The 26,750-nt window shown below is 33.7% G+C and overlaps 1 long non-coding RNA gene across 1 annotated transcript in view; it reads right to left on the minus strand.

Annotated features, from left to right (window-relative positions):
• The window catches only part of LOC112406596 (uncharacterized), a 102,895-nt gene that overhangs the window by 12,358 nt on the left and 63,787 nt on the right, over nucleotides 1-26,750 (minus strand). The window contains exons 6-14 of the long non-coding RNA XR_003004588.1: nucleotides 26,020-26,101; nucleotides 22,775-22,893; nucleotides 21,012-21,076; nucleotides 20,094-20,190; nucleotides 17,137-17,373; nucleotides 9,042-9,149; nucleotides 7,020-7,230; nucleotides 5,966-6,024; nucleotides 4,549-4,615 (exon numbers count right to left, since the gene is read on the minus strand). This is a non-coding gene — a long non-coding RNA (uncharacterized LOC112406596). The remainder of the gene's footprint in view (nucleotides 1-4,548; nucleotides 4,616-5,965; nucleotides 6,025-7,019; nucleotides 7,231-9,041; nucleotides 9,150-17,136; nucleotides 17,374-20,093; nucleotides 20,191-21,011; nucleotides 21,077-22,774; nucleotides 22,894-26,019; nucleotides 26,102-26,750) is intronic.

The raw sequence follows: 26,750 nt of genomic DNA on the forward strand, positions 1-26,750 counted from the left end.
AGAGTCTTAGCCACTGGACCACCAGGGAAGTCCCCTACACATATTACTTTGACTTAGTGAGTCCTCTTGTAGGAATTTCTCTTATATACATGTCTTTAAAATATTAGGATAAATATCTAGAAAGGGAATCATTAGACCAAAGAGTACAAAGTACTCTGCACATAGTAGGGTTAAAAAACATTGAGTGGAAGCAGTTGAGCAGCATTTTAAAAAGTACCATTCATTCATTCAAAAACATCTGTTAAACGTTTGTTGAATACTATACTAAGTTTTCAGAATTAAAACATTTACTCATGACAAAAATCCTTATTCTCAAGGAACTCACATTCAAGTGAGACAGTGTATCATCATAACAGCGAAAAATTGGAAGTAAACTCAAAGTTCATCAACAGGTAATGTGTATAAATTATGGTTCATACAGTGAAATACCGTGCAGCCTTTAAAAGGAATGAGACAGCAGTTTATAAACTAAGAAGGAAGGATTGTCAAATACATATAAGTTGAAAAAAAGCAAGGTGTAAGACAATGTATAAAGTGGAAAAATATATTTCCACTTTATATGCAGTATCTAGTTTCCATTTGCGGAAAGATATATAATACTCATATATCTATATTCATGGAATTTTCAGCAAAGATATGTGTCACCTGTAGAGAGGAAACTGGGTGAGTGGGGTTTGGGTGTGGGAGGAAGATTTACTTTTCATCAGACCAGGGAGGTCTTTTTTAAAAAAGGAAGAAAAAGCCATACCTGAAAGATTGTGTGTGTGTGTGCCAGGGTTGGAGGCATGTTATGACATAGTATGGCCTATTATCTCATACTGACATAAATTTTACTCTTCCATCCTTTCTGTGAAACCCCTACACTTAGTAAAGAAATTAGACTCCAGAAATTTCTAGTAATTACTTATAGATTTGTGTACTAAGTTGCAGGGAAGAAAGATTTAAAAATATTTTTCCTAATAGTACATCAAAAGATTATGTATAATGGAAAAGTGCAAAATACTTCAAGATTAGTAACGTTAAGGTTAGCAACGGAAAATAATGACCCAAATAAGAAAAAAGCCTTATGAATGAGTGTTTTGTTTTTGGTGGCACACATCCTCTCTTTACTGCAGAAAAAACCAACTTAGTTGTTTTAGTCTGTCATCTTAGTTTTGGGGATGATGTGTCTGGCCTGGCTCCCTTGCTAGCATTATATTCGAGGGCACAATATTTCTAGTTTGCTAAGTTTTGGGCATGCGTGTGATTTAACTAGCTGGGTGTAGTTGGCATGGTTATATATGTTACACTGTTTAATTCCGTATACGGCTTTGCTGATAAGATGATTCAAAACTGATAACTGGTTAAAAGAATAGTGAAGCAAAAAATACTGTAACTACAGGTTGGCAAGGAATAAGACAGGAAATGTTTAAACTGCTATTATGTGTTCTTAGTCATTCACACTTGCCGGAAATTAGCTTGAGATGAGAAATAAAATGTTCTTTTTAATGTGCTAATAGAAACATTACCCTATGGAAACATGTAGTATATATACGTTTAATTAATTCAGTCAGAAAATATTTATTGACATCTACTGTGTGCCAAATACTATTCTAGACACTGGGGACCAAGGAGCTGCAAGGAGCAAAATAAGGTCGTCCCTTCTAGAGCTCACTACAACTACAGTTCATAACACTGACAATGGGTTTAAATTAAAATAACTTAAGCCTTTAATTAAACAGTTCCTCAAAAGTCATGGGTTCACAATCCAGAGGTTTTCAGAAGGAGATAGATAACCAAAATTTTAAAATGTATATTATTCATTAGGAAAAGTATACTTTCAGAGTGGATTGAGTTTCTTATTTTAGTAAATATTTTAGAGATGATATTATCTGGAGACACATCTGTCAAGATTATCTAAGTAATAAGCCTCTTGTCTTCACTCCAACATAGAGTGGGGCACTGTAACTGGTATGTCAAGACACGCAAAAGAGTCTTGTTTTAGAAAGGGAGGCAGGCATATGGCTGGAAGAAAACAGGCTTATGTTAGATGTACCACAGGCAAATTTAAACTCTTGCCTGCTTTAGAAAAAAAAAAAAAAAGACCTTAACATCTTCATATGAGCATCACTTAACTTCTTGACTGAATTGATTATAAGAAAATCATAAGAAATTATAAGAAAATAATGGCAGAAGCTTGTCTTGGCCAACCAAACTGAAAACTTTGGTCTATCAAATCATTATACTCCTATCAATCCATCTCAGATATACAGGTATGAGTCATCACAAAGCATGGTTTGTCAGTCTTAACAATACCAGTGATAGTTGGGTCTCCCCTATTCTCCCACTTATGTTTGTTTCAGCCTCTTTCCATCACCTACAGTTTCATTTCTGATAAGGCACTAAAGATTTTAGCTTATTCTTGAACCTCAACAATGTAACCTTATAAGTTGTTGGAAGTTCTCCCTACAAAGATTTTCTGAAAAGATGCTCTGGTGTTGAATTTTACTCTCGAATTTAATATACAAGTCATAATTACAAAGAATCTACAAGTCATAATTACAAAGAATCCTTAGGTTATGTTAAAGTCGAAATTAATTCGGGCTGCTTTCAAAATATATCTGAATTCAGAAGCCTGAAGTAATATAAAATGGTCAAGGGAAAGCAGCTTGAGAAATATATGATTTAGGGAATTGTAAGCTGTTTCTATTTGTCTTGTATTCTGTTTACATCTGACAAATGTCAGCTTAGTTTTATAAGTCTTTGTATTGGTTCTCTATCATAAATAACAGAAATGGTCACATTAACAGAGACCTTACTGGAATAACAAAAACTTGCTAAGACTTCTAACTATCCCATATTCTACTTTTATTTTTCCTGTGTGCTGGGGAAGTTGACTCTGTAATAGCACACTTAGCAATGTAAAAGCCACTAAGAGAAAATTTTTAAAAAGAAATTTGGGAAATTTTATTACCTTCCTGGAGCCAGTGAACCCGTGGAAAACACCAGTGTGACATCAAACTTATTGTTTTAAACAAAAGTTCAAGGAGTATAGAGATGAGATGAAAATATATTACTAAAAATACTTAGATTTCTGGAAAATCAACAACATCATAAAAACCATAATTACTCACCAGCTTGGTCCCAGAACAGCTTTGTCATGAATTGTTAGGCCTTCTATTGGATCTATCTGAGATGAAAAGTTATGTGCAAATTTTACCGAAAGACTCATCATCTCAATATTTCTGAGCTCAGAAAATGTCTTAATATATATCTAAGCTATGAGGTCGATCCAACTCCCAAAATACTTTAATAGATAAAAAGCTAACACCTTACATGGTGAAGGGGAAATGAGTATTAAGCATGGCACAGAATAAATAAGCAACAAAATACAGCAAAATAAATAGGAATTTGCTCCTAAAACTGAAATGTGCCTAAGACTTAGTTAATCATACAGAGCTTTCTGCACCTTCAGATTTCACACCAACACCTCAAATCCATAAATCATTGTTTTAAAGTGGTTTTTTATCAGTTGAATAAAACACACCAACTACCAAGTGTTTCTATTTCATGTTACTTTTCTCATTTCACAATCTGGTAAGAATTCGAATGTCTTTGAGTTCCCAAGTTGGAAGCCAAACAGGAGAGGTTTATCTTACCCTTCTTGTAATAAGAGACCCCAAGAAAGTCTGGCTGCAATGTCTGAGGTTCCATGAGTTCTTTTAAGATGAGGACTGGGACTGTGCTTTATATTGGTCTTTATATTCCCCCTCAGGGCTGGACTAAGAGTCTTAACTGAACTGAACTGAAAAATTTGGAACACTATAGTCTCAGTAAACAGGCACTTGGAAAAACAAGAATTATAGTAGATTCAAAGACAGATGAGTATACTTTACATAAAGAGTCTGAAAGAGTTGATTCAAGTTAAAGAATACAGAAAAAAATCCATGGTATTTTCTACTAGAAGTTTATGTGGGTAATCACACAAAAAATGAGATGAAAGTCTAGATGTATATAGAAATACTAAGTAATCGAAAGTTATGCAAAACTGGACTTTCTTGGTGGGGCAGTGGTTAAGAATCCGCCTGCCAATGCAGGGGACACAGTTTCGAGCCCTGGTTCAGGAAGATCCCACATGCCGCAGAGCAACTAAGCACGAGCGGCACAACTACTGAGCCTGCGCTCTAGAGCTTGCAAGCCTCAACTACTGAGCCTGTGTGCCACAACTACTGGAGCCCACGCACCTAGAGCCCGTGCTCCACAACAAGAGAAGCCACCACGAGAAGCCCGCACACCACAACGAAGAGCAGCCCCTGCTCACTGCAACTAGAAAGCCCGCGTGCAGCAACGAAGACCCGACGCTGCCAAAAATAAATAAATTTTTTTTAAAAAGTTATGCAAAATTATACATTTAATCAGAGTAAAACAGCTCAGCCAAAACTGGAATATACCATAATTTGCTAGTAAAAATGCAATGCTACGAGTGCTTAGTAATTAAATAAATATTACAGGAATACAAATTCCGAATGAATGTTACATGACTATAATCAATATTAAATCTTGACTTACCTCCATAATTTAGGAGTCATGAAAAGATAGTCGAAGTCATCAGACCAGGCACATAAGTCAGTTGCAACTAGGATGGAAATACAGAAACAAATGTTCCCAGTTCTGGATAACCTGCCTTGAAGACATAGGTTCACTGAATTCGGATTAATCAAATGGTTCAAGGATTTAGGTAAAATGGTATAAAAGACTCTGGTATATTCAGAAGACATGTTACTGAGTTTTTTAAAGGCATTTTGGAGGCATAGATTAACATTTTAGGTTTCCTTACGTATCATTAAAGTAGAACGTATTAGAAATTTAAAACGTAGAGTAATGTGGTATTTCTGTCCCATGATGGGCATGTAATTACTAGGTAAACAGATCAAGATACTTTGACTTTCTAAATAGGAATCCTATAAAACAAGGTTTAGCTCCTAGAAAATCAAAATACTTGCTTTCAATTAATTAAAAATTTTTTTTTGTTTTGATTTGGTCACTTTTTAAACTTCTGGCTACAATTTAAGCAGTACTGAATTCCTATTTGATTGTTTTTGGCTAACACTTTTCTTCAGAAGCAAACCCAATTTAGGGTGAAAAGGAGAAAATATTTTAGACCTCTTAGACAGAAGCTTCATTTCCTCTTAACTGTGTTTCTCCATCAAAAACAAGTATTCAAATAAGGAATCTCAATTATCTAAACCTATTTTTGGCCATCTTCCGGAATTTCTTGTTATATCTCTTTTGAAATGCCACAGTTGCACTCTTGGAAAACTTGTCTTCCTGGTTTTCAAATTTCTGTTTATTATTATAACTCTTCAGCCAGAATGCCAGGTCTTTGTGCTGTACTGTGTCTCGAAACTGGAGACCAGCACATTTCCCACAGTTCAATTACTTGCTTTTCCATTTGAGAAATTAAAGCCATGTCAATTTTACAGTTTTAACTGACTGAATTATTTGGACTTTAAGTTCTCAATTTCATTCTCTCAATGTAATACTGGGAAAGATATTTGTTTAATGAATAGAAGCAAAGGTAAGTTTCAAGAATAATTAGGGGCTTCCCTGGTGGCACGGTGGTTAAAAATCTGCCTGCTAATGCAGGGGACATGGGTTCAAGCCCTGGTCTGGGAAGATCCCACATGCTGTGGAGCAACTAAGCCCGTGCGCCATAGCTACTGAGCCTGTGCTCTAGAGACCACGAGCCACAACTACTGAGCCCATGCGCCACATCTACCGAAGCCCGTGTGCCCTAGAGCCCGTGCTCCACAATAAGCGAAGCTACTGCACTGAGAAGCCCATGCACCCGCAACGAAGAGTAGCCCCCGCTCACCACAACTAGAGAAAGCCAGCACGCAGCAATTAAGACCCAACACAGCCAAAAATAAATAAAATAAATAAATTTATAAAAGAAAAGAATAATTAACACATTTTAGTCACTGACCTTCATAACTGATACCAGTGTAGGGTTTTCCTATAGGCACAAGCTTGAGATATGACACTCTAAGAAAAAAAGGAGAGTTTTAATTCCATTTTGGAAATGTTTATTTAAGACTACATACCTAACCAAATAATTTTTTAATGTAAATGTATGTGTTTATATACTTCTTTTTAAAAGAAAGGGATATACTGTCTTTAATAAAGAACTTCAGTTAGCTTGTCTACCCTTATCAGTTTTGAGTGGGTAACTGATGAATTTACCTCTCCAGCCAGACTTTTACATAGGATTCCAGTTCTGTATATTCAGCGACTTTTAATCCAAGCATTTCAAAAGGAATGCCTGGATATCATCTTAAATTCAATATTACAAAAATGGGACTCAAAATCTTTCCTTCTCAAACTATCTTCTCTTAACTCTCTCCTTTCAGTGATACTATCATTGTCTTCCAGTAAAGAAAATGTGTAATTTTTGACACCCCCCCTTTTATCCAACTCATCATGACGTTCTATAATTTTTTCTTTTGAAATATCTTAAATTTATTCTCTTATCTCCATTCTAATTGCCACCATTCTGTTCAAGTTTTCTTCACTCCTAGATCACCACAGTAGTCACATGCCCAGTTTCTTTGCCAACAGACTTTCTTAGAATCCTTCTATATATAGTATAGCCACATTTAATTTCCAAAAATTCCATTATTTTGTAAGTTTTCATTATTTTGTTTCAAGAGGCCATAATACCTCCCTATTCCTTGCTATATCAAGACTAAAAGTCCTCTAATTGATTATCTAGGCAAAGGCCCAATAACTTAGTTCTAACCTGGTTATCTAAATTCATGTAACCTTTGTCTCAGGTCTTAAGGCAAAGGTCCCAAGTTACTTTTGGGGGAATACTGCATTCTATTATTTCTCATCCACAAACCAGAAAAGTCCACTACTTGACAATTCAGTGCATCTTATTTACAAGCATATAGGCCACAAATTACAAAATGAAGACATTTTTTTATTGAGTCAGCAGAGACAACTGTCTAATCCCCCTGCAATTCCCTAAAGTTACTTACAGTTTTGAACTGAGGAGACCATCTCATGTGGCATTTATCGCCCTTTACTAGAGTGAGCTGTTGTCTGGCACTTTGCTCTGTACGGACAATGTGTTTTCTGCTTCCAGTCTCAGTCCTTTCTCCACATGGTCTAGGTACCCGTGATATAGTCAGTTCTCACATTTTTTTTTTTTTTTTTTGGTGGGGGCAGTGGTGATGTCAAAATAAGTGCCTAGAAAACAGGTCATAAGGCAAATCAGTGTAGAGGGGAAACTGCTTCACCGTGGGAACCATTATTTAATTGCTGGTTGAATTCCTGACTTCTGGCTAAATGTTAAGTATAACACATATGTCAACCTCCCTCAAAGCCAAACCCAACCCAACAGCAACATTAGACTTTTCAAAAAAATGTAATTTATATTTATATAGGTTCTGGAAATCAGACATAAATGTCCTATAGATTTTATATAAAAGCTCTTAAGGATACATAAAAATAAATCCTTATCACATTATAAATATGACTTAAATGTCCTAGCAGAAAACAAATGCTACATATTTGATCCACAATTTTCTCTGCCTTCTGAGATTTCTGAAAGCTTTTTCGTGTGACTTGGGTACTGTCTTACAAAATTGTCCAAGAAAGTTTATAAGAAAACCCATTTCACTCAATAAGGTAGCTCTAGTAAGCGGAGGGATTCAGAAGCATACAATTAACTTTAGAGAGTCACTTTAAAGAACTGCAGCAGATGTTCAGTACATTTATTTTTGTGATTATGGTAACAATGCTTCTTGAAAAAAATTTTTTTGAAAAGTATTTTTTAATGTAAGGACTTTTCATTCTACTACCATCTCCCATCTCCTCAGAGAGACAACAAATAAAAGCCAATAGGAAACAGTTAAATTATACTTTGTTGGAAAGTTTTAGATGATCAATCAGATCATTTATAACCCTCAAAATTTCATAGGCTTTCCAGCTATTCATACCCCCACCCACAGGTTTCTGGCTTTGATTTTTTAAAAAAAACTTTAAGGTAGCTAAGACTTGAATGTTAATAGGTAGCATAGAATGAGAGGAGCCCTGAGCCCTGGGCAGTGAAATAGTAAAAGGTGGAGAACTTCTAAACTACCAGGCAAGAGCTTGGGCATTTCTATGTTTATCTAGCTGGTATTCAGCCTTTCCAGAACATTAATTTATCACCAAATCACTACTGATTTTCAGCAACCAACTGCCATTTATCAAGCACCCACTATGTTAGACTTGCAGAGTATACAATACAAAATAAAATAGCCTCTGCCCATAAAGCAGGATGTATTAATTGTTCTAGGTCAGGTATAGGAGCACAAAAGAGAGAAATGGTATTTCTGGGTGAGGAAGGAAAGTGAACTGGGAAAATTTCTTGCAGGGGCTAGATAGCCTAAGAATATTTAGACAGCTGAAGATGAGGGAAAGGACATAACTTGGGCTAAGGTTTGTATGCAAATTAGAGGTTTGGAAAAGGAGTACAGTGTTTTTATTTGGCTTAACAACAGTACTGTGGTACTTGTGATCATTGTCATAGTGATAAGGTCAATCTCACCTGGGCAAAAAATATCCCTGATAGTAGACTTTTGGCTATGCAACCCCTGCCTCTCAAGATTTCTCACTTGATTTGCTCAGTTAAAGGCTATAGACCCCCAAAATTTCAGGTAAACTCGTCTAATTTAAGCCTAGATTCCTTCCAACATTTCTTACAAATCATGATTTTTTCTTCAAATCATCACACCTTGATTTTCTAAGGGCTGCAGGCAATCTGAATATACTCTCATTTTCTTCAATTAGAAATTAGGGCATTTTATGCAAAGGAAGGAAAACAATCTCAAACATGGTTACACTCACCTCCCTACCTACTCCCCAATACCAATCTGTTTTCAACCCAGTAATTCTACTTTACTCCTTCCTACTTGATCATCCTTTGGTTCATGTTTTCTGCACTTGTAAGTCTCCAATCCCTTCATTTCACTGAATTAGTCCTATCTATTCTTTAAGCCCAGCTCATTTTCAACCTCCTCTAAGAAGTCTTCTCTGTCATCCAAATCCACATTTCCTTTGAGCTTCTATCGCCACTTCAGATCAGCAAGACAGATTACACTCCACTCTTCTCTAGTTGTTTCCTGTAAGTTAGTATAATATTACCATTTAGGCCAGAAGTTCTTTGCCAACAGTGACCATCTTTTTTAGACTATAGTGAAGTACTGGGCATAGAATAGGTCTTTAATAATAAAAGATTATCTCACTTGAAAAATGCCAACAGAAAACTTTCAAGGCATTTTAAGTATTATTATAATAACTATTCTTGATGAGATGAAATTATAATCACTCTCACTTACAGAATATGACACCTCAAATTATCACCTCAGATTTTTCACACTATTTGAAAATAGATTTGCATATGAATAAAACTGTCCTACTCTACTTAGGTAGAGTATATAACACACATTCATGTACATAACCATGATCAAAACCAGTAGCCATTCTTGGGATTACCTGATGGCCCAGTGGTTGTGACTCTGTGTTTCCATGGCAGGTGGCACGGGTTTGATCCCTGGTCGGGGAAATAAGATCCCCCATGCCACAGAGCCAAAAACAAAACAAAACAAAACAAAACACCAGTAGCCATTCTTGATAATTTAGTCCCTTCTGATACAATTTCTGGCAGTAAGAGAAACTTACAAGTACATGGCCTTGCTTACAACCAACAGATTATAACTGAAAGGTTTGTAATTTGAATCCTTTAGAGTGTACACCTTTTGAGTGTGTTGTCAAATTATGAATACATAATATTGTTCAGTTTGAAATAAAGTGAAATTTTGCTTAAAGGAAACTGGAATTCTTCAAATTGAATCCTTAGTTAACCTGAATTTGTCTCTTGCACTCTACTTCAAGAAAAAAGAAGTTAACTTTAAGAAAAATTATAATCAAACACCCTCTGGATGTTATGGCTTAAAGCACATTAAACACTACTTTCGAAACTTCTATACTTATTATTACATAATACTTTATATGACTTGATCCTTACATAAAATTTAACAATATTCAGCATACTGTTTGATATACTGAAATATTGTAATTTTTATTAATGTTTTACAAAATATTCAAACAAGGTTTAAGATCATTGTAAACGTCAGTTAACTAAATCATCTGGTACTCCAGTGTCCCATTAATTCAATTAAATGCTTTCTTTATCTGATAAACATTAAAAGATTTCTTATTTTTCATTTACAGTGAGTGCCTCTCCTTCTTCAAGTTTCTATGGGGGTTGTTTTCCTTTTGTTGGCCATGTCTCATACAGTCAAGGTGACAATCTGACAAAAGGGTAGGAAAAACAAATCTAATTTTTTTTCTAGAATGGAAAACTTAAATATATAATATCCAAAATTCTAAGGTGATAACTAAGGTTTCCACATAAATCTACAAGATTATTTAACTTTTTTTCCTTTGCTTTAATGAGTAGTATGTCAGCGTACAGAATTATTCATAAAATAAATACATTGGAGGCTGACTCTGTTCTAGGATTATAAAACTTTGGGACAAAACAGATCCAAGTTCAACCTCTTACTTAAAATTTACAGCTGAGGCTTGGAGAAAGCAATTTGCTTAAGGTCACACAAATTCAAGCCAAGCCAATTTTTAAGTATTTGAATAGGACCACATTTAACTTCTCTAGGATAGGAACAGTTTAAGCTTCTGTTTACATTGTCATTCCCCTGGCAAAGTAACCAAGCTACCTGAACACTTCTTTAGGATAATATTCACAAATTTTATTATACTGAATTATAAATTTTTATTCTGCTTCATTTCATGGTCTTCTAAACCAGGGGGAAAGCTTAAGCTTTCCTACATGACAATTTTCAATTGTCATCTTAATAAAATGCATTTTGATGACATTGAAGATACTAGTATCAGAGGCAAATGCCTCTGAACAAAGTGACTTGTTGAATGAATAGCTGTATACACATTACTGAATGAGATTCAAGTGATGGAAGTTTCATTGTCTGAGACTTTAAAAATGAGGACAAAATGATAGAAAATAACTTACAGATTCTCATGTCTAGAATCATCAAATTAATCTAATGGACATTTTCACTTCTAATTTATATTACTTGATTTTCTACAGTGTTCTTAATTCTTGTATGAATTCTTGAAGGAATCCTAATCCTAAGTTATTTCTTTAGAAATGCCTATTTTATTGCAATTTCTTTTTCCTAGGAGCCAGTAACAGAACCAAAAACAGTCTAAAAAGGATTATTTAATCTAAAAAAATTATTTTGTTTCTATGAGAAGCTTCATCTTTTCAACTGTGGGAAATTAAATACAAAAACATTGAGTATTAAAAGTAAACACTTTGAAAACACAGAGAAGTTTGAAAAGTTATAAGACTGTCGATAACAGAATTCTAAAAATTCTGACTTACACCATGTTAAATAAATTTATTAATTGATTCAATATTAATTTAAATGTTTATTGGATATCTACTCTGTGTCAGTTTAATTTTAATGTTGTTCTTATATGTGTAAGGAAATTATGTTACTTGAAATACATCAGGTATCACAAATTATAAAATTACACATTCTACACATGAATTAAAATTATGAAAATTTAAATAGCACAATTTCATATAAAAAGATTATCATACTAAGACAGGAAATGAAACAAGATGAAAAGTAAACAGCCAAAAAAAGGAATTTCCAACAATTTTAGCCTTCTCCGTGGCAAGCAATTAGGCAGGCCTGGATTGAAGATGAGGTTATAAGATGATTTCATCATTCTCATGCTTCCTTTCATAGGTCTCTGGATAAATTCTATTGAGCAATTATCTATTTAAAGCTAACTAATTGTTGACACTGTGCCATGTGTTGTATTTAGAATCTTGATGCCAAAATCCTATACTAATGCAACAGTATCTTAGGCTTTTTCCTTATCTAAAAATAAGGGTAATGAGTATTACTGGCAGTGAGCAATTAATTTTAGAAAACATCTTAAAGATAAAAACAATCTTAGAGTAGCAGACATATCAGGTATATTATCAATGCATACATTTATTAATTATAATACACCCAAATATTTTGTTGACAGGTAGGCCAAACCTAGTTTGGAAGGCATTAACTATGAAGAGCAACAGAGGCCACCATGTGAAATCGACCTGAGAGCAAGAGTATTAAGGCTAGAGCTTCAGTTAATTTGGGAATATACTTGGGTCCTCCAAACAAAAGTAGAGCCCGGAAGCCAGATGATTTCCCAATGTAGGACAAAGCATCTGAATGACATGGATTTAGGCAGGTAGGATTTAGAGGCTGGGTACTGTGGGTTCAGGAAGCTGGTAAAGTTTAGAGTCTGGGAGATAGCAAGAAAAGAACACAAATACAGTGCTAGGAAAAAAGGTCACACCGTATGACCTCAGTGCGAAAGATTAAAGTGAGAACTATTTCATGATGAGGTAGAAACAGAGGCAGTCACAAATAGTTGTTCTGGTTGTATTCTTACATACAAGCTGGTATGAATTCATTGGCCTAAGCAAGGTTGACTTGGATTTTAAAAGCTGTCTTAAGCAATCAACTGTAGGGTCAGTCAGATGAATGATGAAGTGGGAAAAACAGCAATTAAATAATTTTAACCCTTTTAAAAGCACTTAATATTTTTTAAAAACCCTGACTCTTGAGATGGTAGCAAAGCTAACTGGAATTCCTGACCTCCATAGTGTTCTTGTGACACTTCAGGAAGAACATCTGGGAAACAATTTCAATCTGCTAGAGACAGTTTTCCTAAGACTTACATAAGGTATATTGTCAGTTTCTTTTGTCTGTTACCTAGGAGATAAAACATGCTCTGTGAAATTTTTTATTCCTTAACTAATGCATCATCTCAGTAAGAGATAAAGAGCCTTCACAAAGACTTATTTCACATATAAAACTCGCTACTACCTGGCAAGAACTATTTCATGTTTCTCATTTCTCTTTCCTTGGGATCCTTCAATGAAACTGATATTTGTGATCTGGAAATTTCACCTAATTGATCCTAGGAGGATTCCATTGAAAAGATCTATCTTCTGGCTATCTAACAAGTGAGTTGTTTTGAGTAGCCATACTAATATTGGTATCAATGTATTCCATGATAAGGAAGGGATGTAACATAATACTGAGTGCTATGTGCGATCACGGGCTCTATTTACTATATCAGTCACCAAATGAGCTAAGATAGTCTGGGCTCAAGCCTATTAAGCTTACAGGTTAATCAGAGAGAAATAAGAAAAATAATCACAATATGATGTAACATAAGCAATAATGAAACTACTATAGGGATGATAGAACAGAAAAGGGAGCTATTAATTTTCTGTGTGTGTATGTGAAGGGGGTGGGAGGAGGTTGCCCTTCTGAGGCAATACCCGAGAGTATTTCTGAAGGCTCAGTAAGAACTTGCTACACTGCCTGCAATTGCTCTCTAAGACAGTATGAAGTTAAAGATTTTTAAGCCTGCCAGAAGTCCAATTCTTTAAATTAACATAAAATACAAAGAAAATGGTATGTCTCATAGCTTAGGAATAAGTAACCTGCAAAATAAGTTTACAATTTAAATGTATAATTTGTCTGCAGCCTTTTAGTTATAAAAGGTTTATTTTCTCTTAGATTTTGATTAGCTTCCAAAGAGACATGTGAAGTAAGAGAACAATGCTGTTTGATGCTTTGACACCTTAAAAACAGTACAACCAAGTATGACCTATAGATTGTGTAGACTTACTCTGGACAATTAGGTGGGGCAGTTTTCTCAGGGGAGGACAATGCTACTAAGGGCTGACTGAATTCATATAGCTGCATGTATGTTCATGGACTACACATACATACAGAAGGACATGGACACATAAACACCCATGTCCAGTGTTACCAAAACACACTTCTCAGAGCATGCCTCCTTGCAGTGGGATAGTAGCACCATCATGGAATATTTGAGAATTTGTGCTTAGTATAGTACTTCCACATACAAACCTATTTTAAAGTCTTAACATTCTTTGGAAGGTATCACTATCATTTTGAGCATTTTAGGCCTTAATATTTAGTTTTCTCTCCCCTACCTTTTGTTAACTATAGGACAGAGGTTGTAGATATAATTATTAAGAGCATGAGCTCTGCAATGAAACTACCTGAGCTTGAATCCTGACTCCCCCACTTACTAGTTACGTGACATCAGGCATGCTATTTCCCTGTGATTGTTTCCTTACCTTATAACATGGGAATAATGACGTATCTCCCCCATAAGGTGGTTATGAGAATTGAAAGGATTTTTAAAAGTAAAAGTTTCTGGCAAAGGACAATGTGTCAGCAGTTATTTCTGTCACTAATAGCACCTAAAGCTTGAGTGGTTTCCATATGTACTTAAAAAAAAATTCATCCACAACCCAAGGGGTGGTATTTAAATGTTTTGATTTGATTGATTTGGGTCACTTTCACTAAAATAAGCACTCAAAAAAAAAAAAAAAAACTTACAGGCCTATTTCCCAGAGGGGCAAATAAACATTAACAAATGTGCCAGGGCTGATGTTCCTTACTGTATTAATAATTCTCTCCTATCAAGAATCTCTATATAAATTTGAAAGAGAACCAGAGTAGTCTGAAAAGTACTTGAACTGTAAAAACTAAGAAGCCTGCATTAAAAGATGTCATAAAAGCTATCTTCTCAGCCAAGGCGTAACACTTCTTAATCAAGTCTCAACTACGATTTAGGCTCAAAAGACTGGCAAAGAATATACAAAATGATTATTTCCTGTATATGTGATGACAGAATCAACTAGACCCAGTGCCAATTTCAGAGTGAGACTGATCTTCCTAGGAACACTCCACTTAATAAATGAGCATCTACTATGTGTCTAGTAAGGTAAGAAAAGCTCCAATTGAAGCTGAATCCGCCCCCTATATTTAACTACAGAAAGAGAATTCCAAAAGTGGCAATTCTAAGCCCAAGCTATGGCGCAGCAGTCTTCTGAAATATCCAAGCACCCTGGAATATAAATATCAGAGAATGTCCCATTGACACTATGATTCAACTCTCTTCAAATCAAAACGGTATGATTAAGAATTTCTCTGGAATTGGTTCCTTCCTGTTAGTTTATCCAAATTCTTCAACTTTATTCTCCTCTGAAGTCTTAAGAGGAAAATGAAAACTTAATGATCCAGTTCTATACTGGATTTACCCAACAGCCTTGATAATCTTTCTTGAAAACAAATGCCAACTTATAAGTTTTAGTATTCAAAAACTATGTTCCAATTTCAGTAACTTATTAACATTTATTTTCATTATTTGTTTTCAGACAAGTGACACATACTTCTTGAAACCGTGATCTTGAACTTCTTAAAGTACCACCTTCCTTAGATACTGTCAGTTCTGTTAAAATAATAGTTTTCAGTAAAAGCTGTGCTAAAACAAAAAATCTAGAAATATCCCTGTAGTTTCCTTTAGTCAAAAATTGTTAGCACAAGTGCGCTCATTTTAAAGGCAAGAATTTGTTCAAGCTGATGTATTGATTTTCTTCATCTCAAATGATGTCTTTAAATCTTATTCCCTCCCCCGCCCCCATTTCATCGCTCTGAGGTCCTTGGTAAAGCAGTCCATTTCCATAATGCACACACACATCCACAGTCAGTAGAAATCCCTTGCTTAAGAGTTTATATTTGCATCCCTGAAACTCAATCTCCCCAGTTTTGCCCTTCTATATTTTGCAATACAGAATAAAAGTCTCAATATTGTTCTTTTTCAAGCAAGCTTCTTAATACCTCCACCCACCCCTGAGGACACTTGACATCTCATATTTTTTCAGTTCTCTGAATGCCCTCTGAAACTGGTTCACATCCATAGTCTGCATGTGTCCTGACATGAACCATACAAACCAAGACTTTCAATCAACAATGATTTGGGAGAACACATGTTTATTAGCATATAGCAATAGTTTACCCTAAATAAATGAAGAATTTTCTTGCTAGTTTTGAAATTTGTTGAATCTTTACCTAAATTCCAAACTAAATTATCCAATTTGACTACCCAAAAAACCATCCACAATTCTTTTTAAAAAAAGGAATTTAATGAATATAGAAGTATTGTAAACTCATCACAAATTTTTTTCCTGAAGAATATAACTATAAGGAACTTTTTAGAAAGAGTACGTAATCAGTTTTTAAAGATCCAAATTCCTTGGGTTTTAGGGGTAAATACATCTGAAGAGTTATATTCAAAAAACTGGTCTGATAGTTTAACTATTATGGACCTGAGGCTTTACTTTTGGGTGCTTTCCCTATTTTTTCAAAGGATGCAATGCCCACTAAAATGGTGACAAAAGTGGCATAGCAGAGGGTCTAACTTGACATCTGTACCATATGTGAGTTCTGGTGACAAACACCCCTCTGAGTCAGATTTTTAGACTCCCAAATGTTTATTTGATTAGCCAAGTTGTCAGATTCTAAACCTGCCTGTCTAAAACTGTTAAAGAGGTTTAGTTAAATTATAAAATATTGAAATGTGAGAAATTGGTTGAGACATACTATTCTTACATTCTAAATGGGTCACTGTAACAGACAGGTCATACACTATGAATTTATATGTGTTGTGTTTACATTTTGATAACCATAGCCATGTGTTTGAACTGAAATGTCTGTAATTAGTAAATGTTTTTTGAATATCAAATGTGAATTCCACAATTTTAGAACACCAGCTCAGCTTTTTGATAAATTTGATGTGATTATTGGGGTACAAAAGCAGCACATAATTTCTCTAATGGTCCTAGATTTCCTTCAGCAAATCTTGAGCGATACATTTTCAGTAATTATTTTTCTTTCTCTCCAATGAAAACCCTTCAATGACATCCCTTGCCTCAGAAAGGCTCTCAAACTATGCAAAGGTATGCTTGGGGATGACATGCAGGTGTGAAAGAGGAAGCCAGAGGGTAAACAAGATGCATCTTCTCATGTACTCAAATTTACTAAAATATTTTGAGAAAAAAAAAATTTTTAAATGTACGCATTTTTACAGTAAAACATTATGGAACAAATGATAAAATTAGTGGTATTTTTTGGGTATACAGTTGACCCTTGAACAAGGGGGTTAGGGGAACTGACCCACCTTGCAGCTGAAAATCCACGTGTAACTTTAGAGTTTGCCTCTGTACCCGCGCTTCCTCATCCTCAGATGGTGTAGTATTGTAGTACGTATTTATTGAAAAAAATTAAGTGGACTCTCACAGTTCAAACCCATGTTGTTTGGGGATCAACTGTATTGTAGATAAATGTAAAGAAAAACCTTTTGAGCCAGGAGCATATCTCATATCTCTTTTCCAGAGGGTGATGTTCTTTCCAGTTTCTGGCATAGTCATGAATTAAGAAATAAATTTGTTAATCCAACTACACAACTAGAAGGAAACAATATACTGCTAATAATAGTTGCCATTGGATGGTAAAAATGTAATTTTTAAATACAATTTTTTGCTTTTTTCGAGGTTTCTATGCCTATACATTATTTTTATGCTGGGAAAAATTAAAACAAACTTCATTTTAAACAAAAATCCTTTTAAGATCTGAAAGTCAGTTTCACTGTGCTATTAAATATCTGTAACTATAAAATAAACCAGATTTGTTTTTCTTTACAGCTTATTAATATAGTTTCAAAATTAAAATAGATACCTACTCCTTTTCTTATACTTACCTTTTGAGGTTTTGGGGGCTGGAAGACCGGGGAAAAGACAGCAAAACCTCTCAACAGAGAATTCAAGAAGTGATTCTTGAATTCCTTTTCACCATTCCTTTGAGAGCACAGAGTAGATTGCTCCCCTGAAGCTGATTTTAAAGTTATCTGATTTTTGAAATTACCTGTTCAGTCCTTCCCATGATAGTTAATTCTTCATTATCACTTCTAAATTTCCTGAACCCAGAGGAACTTAGGGTTTCCATTTACAGATTTCTAAAGGAGGTGATTAAGTGGAGGTAAGGCTGCTGCAAGTAACTGTTTTTATTTTTCAAGGAGCTCTCTCTCCTTTTCAAAAAACAAACTCCCCCCCTCACTCACAAAAATCATACATGCTTATTTACCAACAAGAATAAGTAAGATTTATCTCACATCCACAGTGAACCAGTAATAACATTTTAGCATATGTATTCTTTTAATGAGTCTGTTCACACTATTTGGTAACCTTTTTTCACTTAATCATGAAGTTTCTAGCTCATTAAAATACTGATTACATTATTTTAAACAGCTGCATAGTATTCCACTCAGCATGTTATTTAATCAGCTTTTCATTATTGGACACTTTAAAAACTTTCAATCTTTTGATATTATAAACACTATAATAAACACATGGATTACTTTTTAAATGAGAATATTTATTAATAGCTTTTACAGTATTAGAAAGTTGAAATAGAGAATCCAGTATTCTTAAAAAAAATTTTTTTTTCTCAATCATTCAGCTCTTTATTGAATGCCTTTTTATGTGCTATGATGCTCTAGGTCACTCAACTTTGGCCAGATACAGATCAACTATAAAGCTTTAAAACCATGATGCCTGGGTCCTACTCACAATGAATTTTTTTAATTCGTTAATTCTTTTAACGTGCTAAAATCCTAGAAATATATTATGACTGGTCCATACTCTACTGTATGTGATATATATTTTAATATAACTGAGGAAAAAATCAACTATATCACTTGTCAGCATAAAATTAATATTTGAACTTTGGGACCTAATATTTAGGCTGGTGTTTTGAAGTTCTGGATATCTTAGTCCACTTGCTTTTTGTTCTTAAATTTAAATTTTTTCTTCACATTGCCAATACATTTATAAAAGGTTAATATGCATGAATAAATGAGATACAATTAATGATTAATGATAACGAATGTACTTCTCTGTTAAGTGAGAGAAAAAGGTTAAGAGCTACAGGTATAAACCATTCATAACATGGGATAATGCCAGACTGTTAAAGACTGTTAAAGACTGTTAAAGTCAGGAAACACTCAGCACACACAAGAGGTTTGACCTGCTTTTTAAAAATGTACAGGAATTAGTCGGGGGAGAACTGGGGTGGTGAAATGGCATAAATAAGGGCACAGAGATAGAAAAACAGACGTAGCAGGACTAGTTTGCTTGAAGAAAAATGGAAAAACTTAAGGCTGGGGCAAGATCATGAGGTCTAAGCTAAGAAGTCTGAATTTTATCTTATTAGCAAAAGCATGATGAAACAATTACAGGCAAAGAACTCTTCAGCTAAAATGCTAATAGGAATAAGTGAGAAAAACGGCAGCAATTCCTAGAATGGAGGAGTTGAAGACAACTGTGATTCATTTGAGTAAATGACAAATGCGAACAAGTTCAGAGTGTCTCTTGGAGCTATTAGCTTTGACTACCTAAACTGAGCAAGTAAAAAACAATTTCAGACCAATCAAATCACAATTCATAAAAACCTGATCATCACACATACACCTATTAACCATTTAAACATTTTGTTTATGTTCTAAATGGTCTCAGATGGAGGTTCTAACCTTGAGTGAGATCCAAAAAAATATTCTATCTACAAAGGTCACATAGGCTGATGCACATACAACTGTCAAGTTTCTCTTAAAGTAAGGAAAATTAAATCTGTACATTAAGCTAAGAACTTAAACAGCCCTAAGATCTGGCTCCTATAAACTTTTTGGGCTATGATTCTCCTTCTTGTATATTTGATCATAGCCATCGAGACCTTTTTGCTGCTCTTTTTGGTACACACCAAAAATATTTTAGCCTCAAGGTCTCTGTAGTTGTTATTTCACCTGCTTGAAAGGCTCTTCTCCCAGAAACCTAATGGTTTGCTCCGTTTTTTAGATTTGTTCAAATGTCATTTTTGTGAGGCATTTTTGGACCACACTATTTAAAAACACATCTGCCTGCCTTCCAAACACGTTTAACCCATCCCTCCCACTTCCCTTGCTTTATTTTTCTTCATAGAACTTATCACCATCTGACATACCACATATTAGTACTTATCAGTTTGTCTATTCTATTACCCATGCCTCACTCCCAAAATTGTAAGCTCATGAGGGCTGGAATTTACCTGTTTTGTTCAGTGCTGATCCTCAGTGCCAATATAGTAGAATAAATAAATTTGTAGTCCTCTATATATAAATGCTTCAAATCTATTTTTAATGTTCCTTGTTAAACATAAGCCAGAAAAGACATTTATGGAAAAACAAATTAACATAAAAATCTGCATAGACTATGTTAAAATATACAAATTCTCTTAAGAAATGATGTACTTAAACTTTCTTTACTTCTAACTATGGGACGACATTCTACTTTGTTGCTTCATGCTAAAGTGGTATTTTTAACTGATCACATGAAAACTTAAAAAAAATTATCCTATAGTTTAGTATCGTATGCATTAAAGTCCAAACAGAAAAAAACTTTTAGTGGTTCTGTTAGAATTTACGTCCCTGAAAAATGTTACTTTCATAAATACAAGCATTCCCAAAGATTATAAAATAATGAGATGTGGAAATAAGCAAACTCTGGAGTGATTTTAAAGTTTCTACTACTTCCTAAAGATATTAATCCATGCTAAGTGCTTAAATTATAAAATGAAGATATACAGAATAACTTTAATAACAAGTTAATCAAATTGAGGACATTTAGTGTAAAGGTGGCTTAAAAATTTTTTTCTCAGCATAATTTCTTAAACAAAATCTAACGCTATAGCATAAGATAAATAGAAACAATAAGATTCTCTAGGCAGTTTACATTTTTTCAAAACACAAAAGTTCAATCACAAGAATATAAGTATCAGATTATTCGAAGTTCCACAGAATTAAGGGAGACCTGTACTCATACATATGCTAATCTAAATGTATTATTCATGAAGTTTTTGCATGAATCCCATGGATTAAAAATCAAGAAATAGACCCAAAGAGAAATGATAAATGTTGAATTTAATTTCAGTATAATAAAAACAAAAACCCAGCAACTAACTTGTTACCTTGCACAGTAATTTTAACATAGTTTAAACTTATTTATTTTGCCATTTTCTTCATTGCAAATAGCCTAAAAAAAAAAAAATCAGAAATCTGTGAGATTTATTTTATAAATAAACAAGGTAAGAACATAAACTCTTAAATTCTGCTGGAGAAATTAGTTCCCCATTAAAGGGGCTCAAGCTATTAGTAATAAGACAGAAATTTTAGGAAATCCCTTGATAAGAGGTAAGGAAAAAAAAAAATTTTAGCTGGAAATGTACTGATGATGGTCTCTTACTTCTTCTCCCAGACATGTATGTATTGGGTTGGCCAAAAAATTCCTTTGGGTTTTAAGTAAAAATAAAAGACACATTTTTCATTTTCACCAAGAATTTTATTGAACAACGTATTCACCCTTTTGTTCTACTACCTTCTGTCATTTTTCAGGCAACTTCATAATTTCTCCTTCCCCAAATTTTTTATCTTTTTGAGCAAAGAACTATTCTAGGTGCCTTTTATAGTCTTGCAGGGAATTTAAATTTTTTCCATTAAGAGAATTTTGTAAAGACTGAAATAAATGGAAACCCGAAGGTGCAATGTCTGGTGAATATGGTGGATGAATCAGAACTTCCTAGCCAAGCTGTAACACTTTTTGCCTAGTTATCAAAGAAACATGCAGTCTTGCGGTATCCTGATGAAAGATTATGCGTTTTCTTTCTTTTTGCTTCTTAACTTTATTCGTTTATTTTTGGCCGCGTTGCGTGGCATGTGGGATCTTAGTTCCCTGACCAGGAATCGGACCTGCACCCCCTGCAGTGCATGGAGTCTTAACCACTGGACAGCCAGGGAAGTCCCAGATTCTGTGTTTTCTGTTGACTAATTCTGGATGCTTTTCATCGAGTGCTGATTTCAGTAGGTCTAACTGGGAGCAGTACTTCTTGGAATTAATTGATTGGTTTTCTGGAAGGAGCTCATAAGAGGGGACTCCCTTCCAATTCCACCAAATACACAACGTCACCTTCTTTGGATGAAGACCGGACTTTGGTGTGGTTGGTGGTGGTTCATTTCACTTGCCCCACGATCTCTTCTGTTCCACATTATTGTACAGTATCCACTTTTCACTGCCCGTCACAATTTGTTTTAAAAACGGAATGTTTTCGTTACGTTTAAGTAGAGAATCACACGCGGAAATAAGGTCAGGAAGGTTTTTTTCGCTTATGTGGAACCCAAACATCAAAGCGATTAACATAACCAAGCTGCTGCAAATGATTTTCAAAGCTTGATTTGGATATTTTGAGTATGTCAGCTATCTCCCACGTGGTATAACGTTGGTTGTTCTCAATTAATGTCTTGATTTGATCCCTAACAACTTCAATTGGTCTACCCAACCGTGGAGCATCGTCCAGCAAGAAATCTCCAGCACAAAACTTCGCAAACCACTTTTGACACGTTCGATCAGTCACAGCACCTTCTCCACACAATGCACGAATCTTTTTTTGCGTTTCAGTTGTGTTTTTACCTTTCTTGAAATAATAAAGCAATAATATGCCGAAAAGATTGCTTTTTTCTTCCATCTTCAATACTAAAATGGCTACACAAAAATTCACCAATTTTGATGTTTTTTTTTTAAATGCACTCTGATATGACAGCTGTCACAATACAACCTAAAAAAACTGTTTCGAATGAAGTTAAAGACAACTAAGCGCTCACTACTAGAGCCATCTTATGGAAAAAAACCGAACGAACTTTTTGGCCAACCCTATTAATAACAGATCTAAATACTTACTAGAGTCAAATCTATCTCAAAAGTTTAGGACATTAATTTTTCTCCTTTTTGCTAATACTCAATGAGAAACAACACTTAGAATATAACTTTTTCCATGAATAAGGGATAGTAATATCCACCTGCAAAAGGAAAAAAAAATTGATTTAGAATGTCAACTTCTAAATAAATAAATACATTAACTTAGAAATCATAGTTTATTAAAGTATAATCTTGCTAATCCAGTTATGGCTAACCTGAACATATATCAGTAATGATACTTAGTGGCTTAAAAACACCTCTAATTCTGTAACAATTAAAAGGTTACATAATTGATTGAAGAAAATCTTTACTGTTAAATATGGCATTTAGTCTATGATCAAATTGTCAATTCTACGTTCACATATATGTGATCTTAAGAGACTTGAAGTTGAATATAGTATGCAAGCTGAATTGTTCAACTATTACGATATCCCTCTGACTACCTCCTGAATACTTGCCTGTAGTCCTCTGAGTTAGCTCCAAACTCAATCCATACTCCAAGTAACAGATTTAAGATGCTCAATATTGGAATTATTTGGCATCAACTTAAACCTGAATGAAAAAGATTAGGATTTTTTTCCAAAGAAGGTGGAAAAAATGAAAGCTTAATATACACCCATATATAGTTATTTCTTCTTTGCAAAAAAATAAATGGCCATATTAAGACTAACATGAAAGGGCATAACTTTTATTTTACTATTTGCTCTTTGTGTTTCAAAATTACACAAAGATGGAAATATATTAACTCTTACAAATAAAACTTTAAGTCCTGTTGAGTTACCTAAATGAGTGTTTCATTAGTTACTGACAGGCTATTTCACCTTCTCTAATAAGAGACTGGAAAGAAGCTGCATACTGTTATAATGAATTTCAATGCAACAGTTTTTCTATACTTTCTTACTCTCCCAATACTTCAATTTTTCTTTAATCTGTTCTCAGGATTGAATTAAATAAAGTTTTTATTTAGCCCCAAATGATCCTTTTTCATATCTTGAGCACCTAGATATAAAGATTTATTTAGTAAATATAAAATGCATTTAGACTAAATATAATTTTCTAAAATCTGACTTCAAATACATTAAGGAAAACAAAAGAAAAAATAGAAATCTAATTCCTGGGTTGTTCCGGAAAATACTGGACAAACTTTGTAATTCATTCAATAAATATTTCTAAGTATCTATGTATTCGTTCCTGAAATATTCTCAGTGGAACCAAAAATTACCATATATTTGTTACGGTCTTTCATGAAATGGCTGAGATAAAATAAAGGGAACAGGCTAAAAGCTTGATGAATGACTTTTAAAAGCCCCGAGGCAATATTTCCATGTGAAAGCTGGCATTTGATTCTCGCCAATATGGTATACTACTTCTTTATTTTGGGAAAAAAATTTTGCTGGAAAAAAGTGAGATTGTTCTTAAAAATGAGAGCTTTGTCTTATATATTTTCTTTATCTTGAAATAAGAATTTAAACAGAAGATGCTCAAATACAACTCCTTAAATTACATCTGAAATACTTTTAGGGTTTCCAACATAGACAATTATAATTGAAATGATTTGTTAAAAACTGCTTGTATTTTATAGATTTCCTGCTTGGTTACAACTGAAAGGAGATATTCCTTGTAGGAAATAAGACCAGGAGTATAGTACACTACACAACCACACTCTTATCCTAAACATCAATTTTTAGTTTAATGACTTAATTAAACACCAACAAATAAGGAATAGAAGGTAAAGAAAACATTTTCCTTCAAACTTCAATTAAATTAAAAAATTTTGACTGTTTGCATCTATAAAATTAGTGACTATCATAATTATTTTTGGTCTTACGCTAAAGTTAAATATTAGATATAAAAAAAAGCAAACAAGGCCTTCATATTTTCGACTTTACTTTCTAACAAAAATCTGTGGCTAAGGATTAAAAAAATTTTTTTAAATAAAAACAAGAAAAAACCAATATGATAGGATAAAGTCAGAAGACGTAAGGCTAAAGATCCTAATCTGCATGTGTAGCAGATTACTTAATTTGAGTTTCTGTTTCCTGAACTAACCAACAAATATACTGGTCATTTATAAGGTCTTTCCTACTTTTAAAGTTATGATTAAGTCTATTTTTGAGACACAGGATTTCAGGAATTTAATTCACATGTTTTGATACTTTCCCCTTTCCCTTATAAGAGAATATTTAGAAATAACTAAAAATTATCCTCTAAGTTCTGTTCAAAATGTGTATTTTATAATGTACATTTATCTGTGAGATAAGCAAATGTCTTAATGTAATTTCATTTTACTAGAGAAATAAAGGGAGAACTAGTATTTCCGTTCTACCTGAAGTAAAAATTGAATATTTAGACTGAATACAAATATGCATTAAAATAAATTTATTTGATGCTGTATGAGCTCTTTCAATAAACTTGATGGCATTCAACACAACTATTAAATTGCAATTATACTATTTTAATAAAAACATCTAAAAGTTAGTACTAACTTATTTTTATTGAATCATACTAAAAATAACAAGATTATCAGTAATACTGAAAATTAATTATCAATAAAGCTGAAAATACATTGGTAATATTAATATACATTAAAATATGACTGTAGAGTATGGCCAACCTTACTTCAGCAGCACAGTTAATACTGGAGATAATTTTAGAAGTTTAACGCCAATATTTACGTGCTGCTAAGGCACTGCTGACATTGCTATCATAAGAGCTATGAATAAAAAGAAATATATTTTCTTCAGAAGATCAGATCCTTGTATTTTTGAGGCAGCACAATATGGCCTGCACCTTTTCAAAATCCACAAACCATTATGTGCTGCTACTTTACTCCAAGGTTTTGTTTTTTTAAACACACATTAGCACCTAAAGATACAAAAAAAATTTTCTTTTAGGAAAAGAGAGGGTAAATACATTAAAAAACCCATGTTTAAAGATTCTAACATTAACATAGCATGCATAATTAGTTATTTCTTGGAAGCTTTTGAGTAACATAATAAAACTTATTCCTACATTGAAAATTTAAGGAAAGCCTATTATGTGCGAAGCACCTTGCTATAGGTTAGGAACACAAAGTTGTATAATATGAGAAAAATAAAAGCATTTTTTTCTGTGTCAACTTAATAAGTAAATACAATTAAATATTTAATCAAACTTTTAAATGTATTAAATATATGAAGTTATTTTTTCCTTTTATAAACAGTGAATTCATAAAATTTGGTCTTTACCTTGGTAAAGGCATAATTTACAAACAGCATTTAATTCCTTGCAGTACACCATTCAAATGACATCTTCATCAAGTAGGTAAGACTTCATGTCAAGGGAAAAATAAGAAATGACATACAAGAGCTAAGTTTCAATAAACTTAAGCTAGCAAAATGCAAATATACTTTTAAAGGAAAAAATCAGAAGTCATGTGAAATATTTTAATACTAAATACAGTAAAAATATACAGAAGGCCTAAAACAAACCAATTTTCTCTTAATTTGTTAAAAAAATCCAAATATTATTTTACCCTCAACATTTATCTATTAGAATAGTTATTGTTAGACTTGGATATCACTTTATATAGGAAGTAATTCTAAAATATGAACCTTGGAAAAATGAGTTAATTTTGTACCCAGAGATGAGAAATAAAACAGGAACCCTGTGGCTCTTGATCTTCCTAGTCTCTTCCTGTTCCCACTCTTCACCAGGTAAGGAATTTTACTCCTAAACAGTTTCCACATACTCAGATGTTGGAATGAAATTTCTTCTCTCTCTAGAAGATACCAGAAAACTACCACCACTGTAGCTCAAGCTTCGACAACCTCTTTTATCGCAGTTTTCTTACCACTAAAATGGCTATGCTAAAGCTACACTACTTCTATTACAGAATAAGGGGATGTGCACTGAAATTTGCCCCTCCCTTCTAATATCTAATTGTTTATACAAAGCATAACTGTCCTATATCCCACAT

The sequence above is a fragment of the Neophocaena asiaeorientalis genome, unplaced genomic scaffold (genome assembly GCF_003031525.2).
Source record: "Neophocaena asiaeorientalis asiaeorientalis breed wild unplaced genomic scaffold, Neophocaena_asiaeorientalis_V1.1 scaffold59, whole genome shotgun sequence".
NCBI classification, from domain to species: domain Eukaryota; kingdom Metazoa; phylum Chordata; class Mammalia; order Artiodactyla; family Phocoenidae; genus Neophocaena; species Neophocaena asiaeorientalis.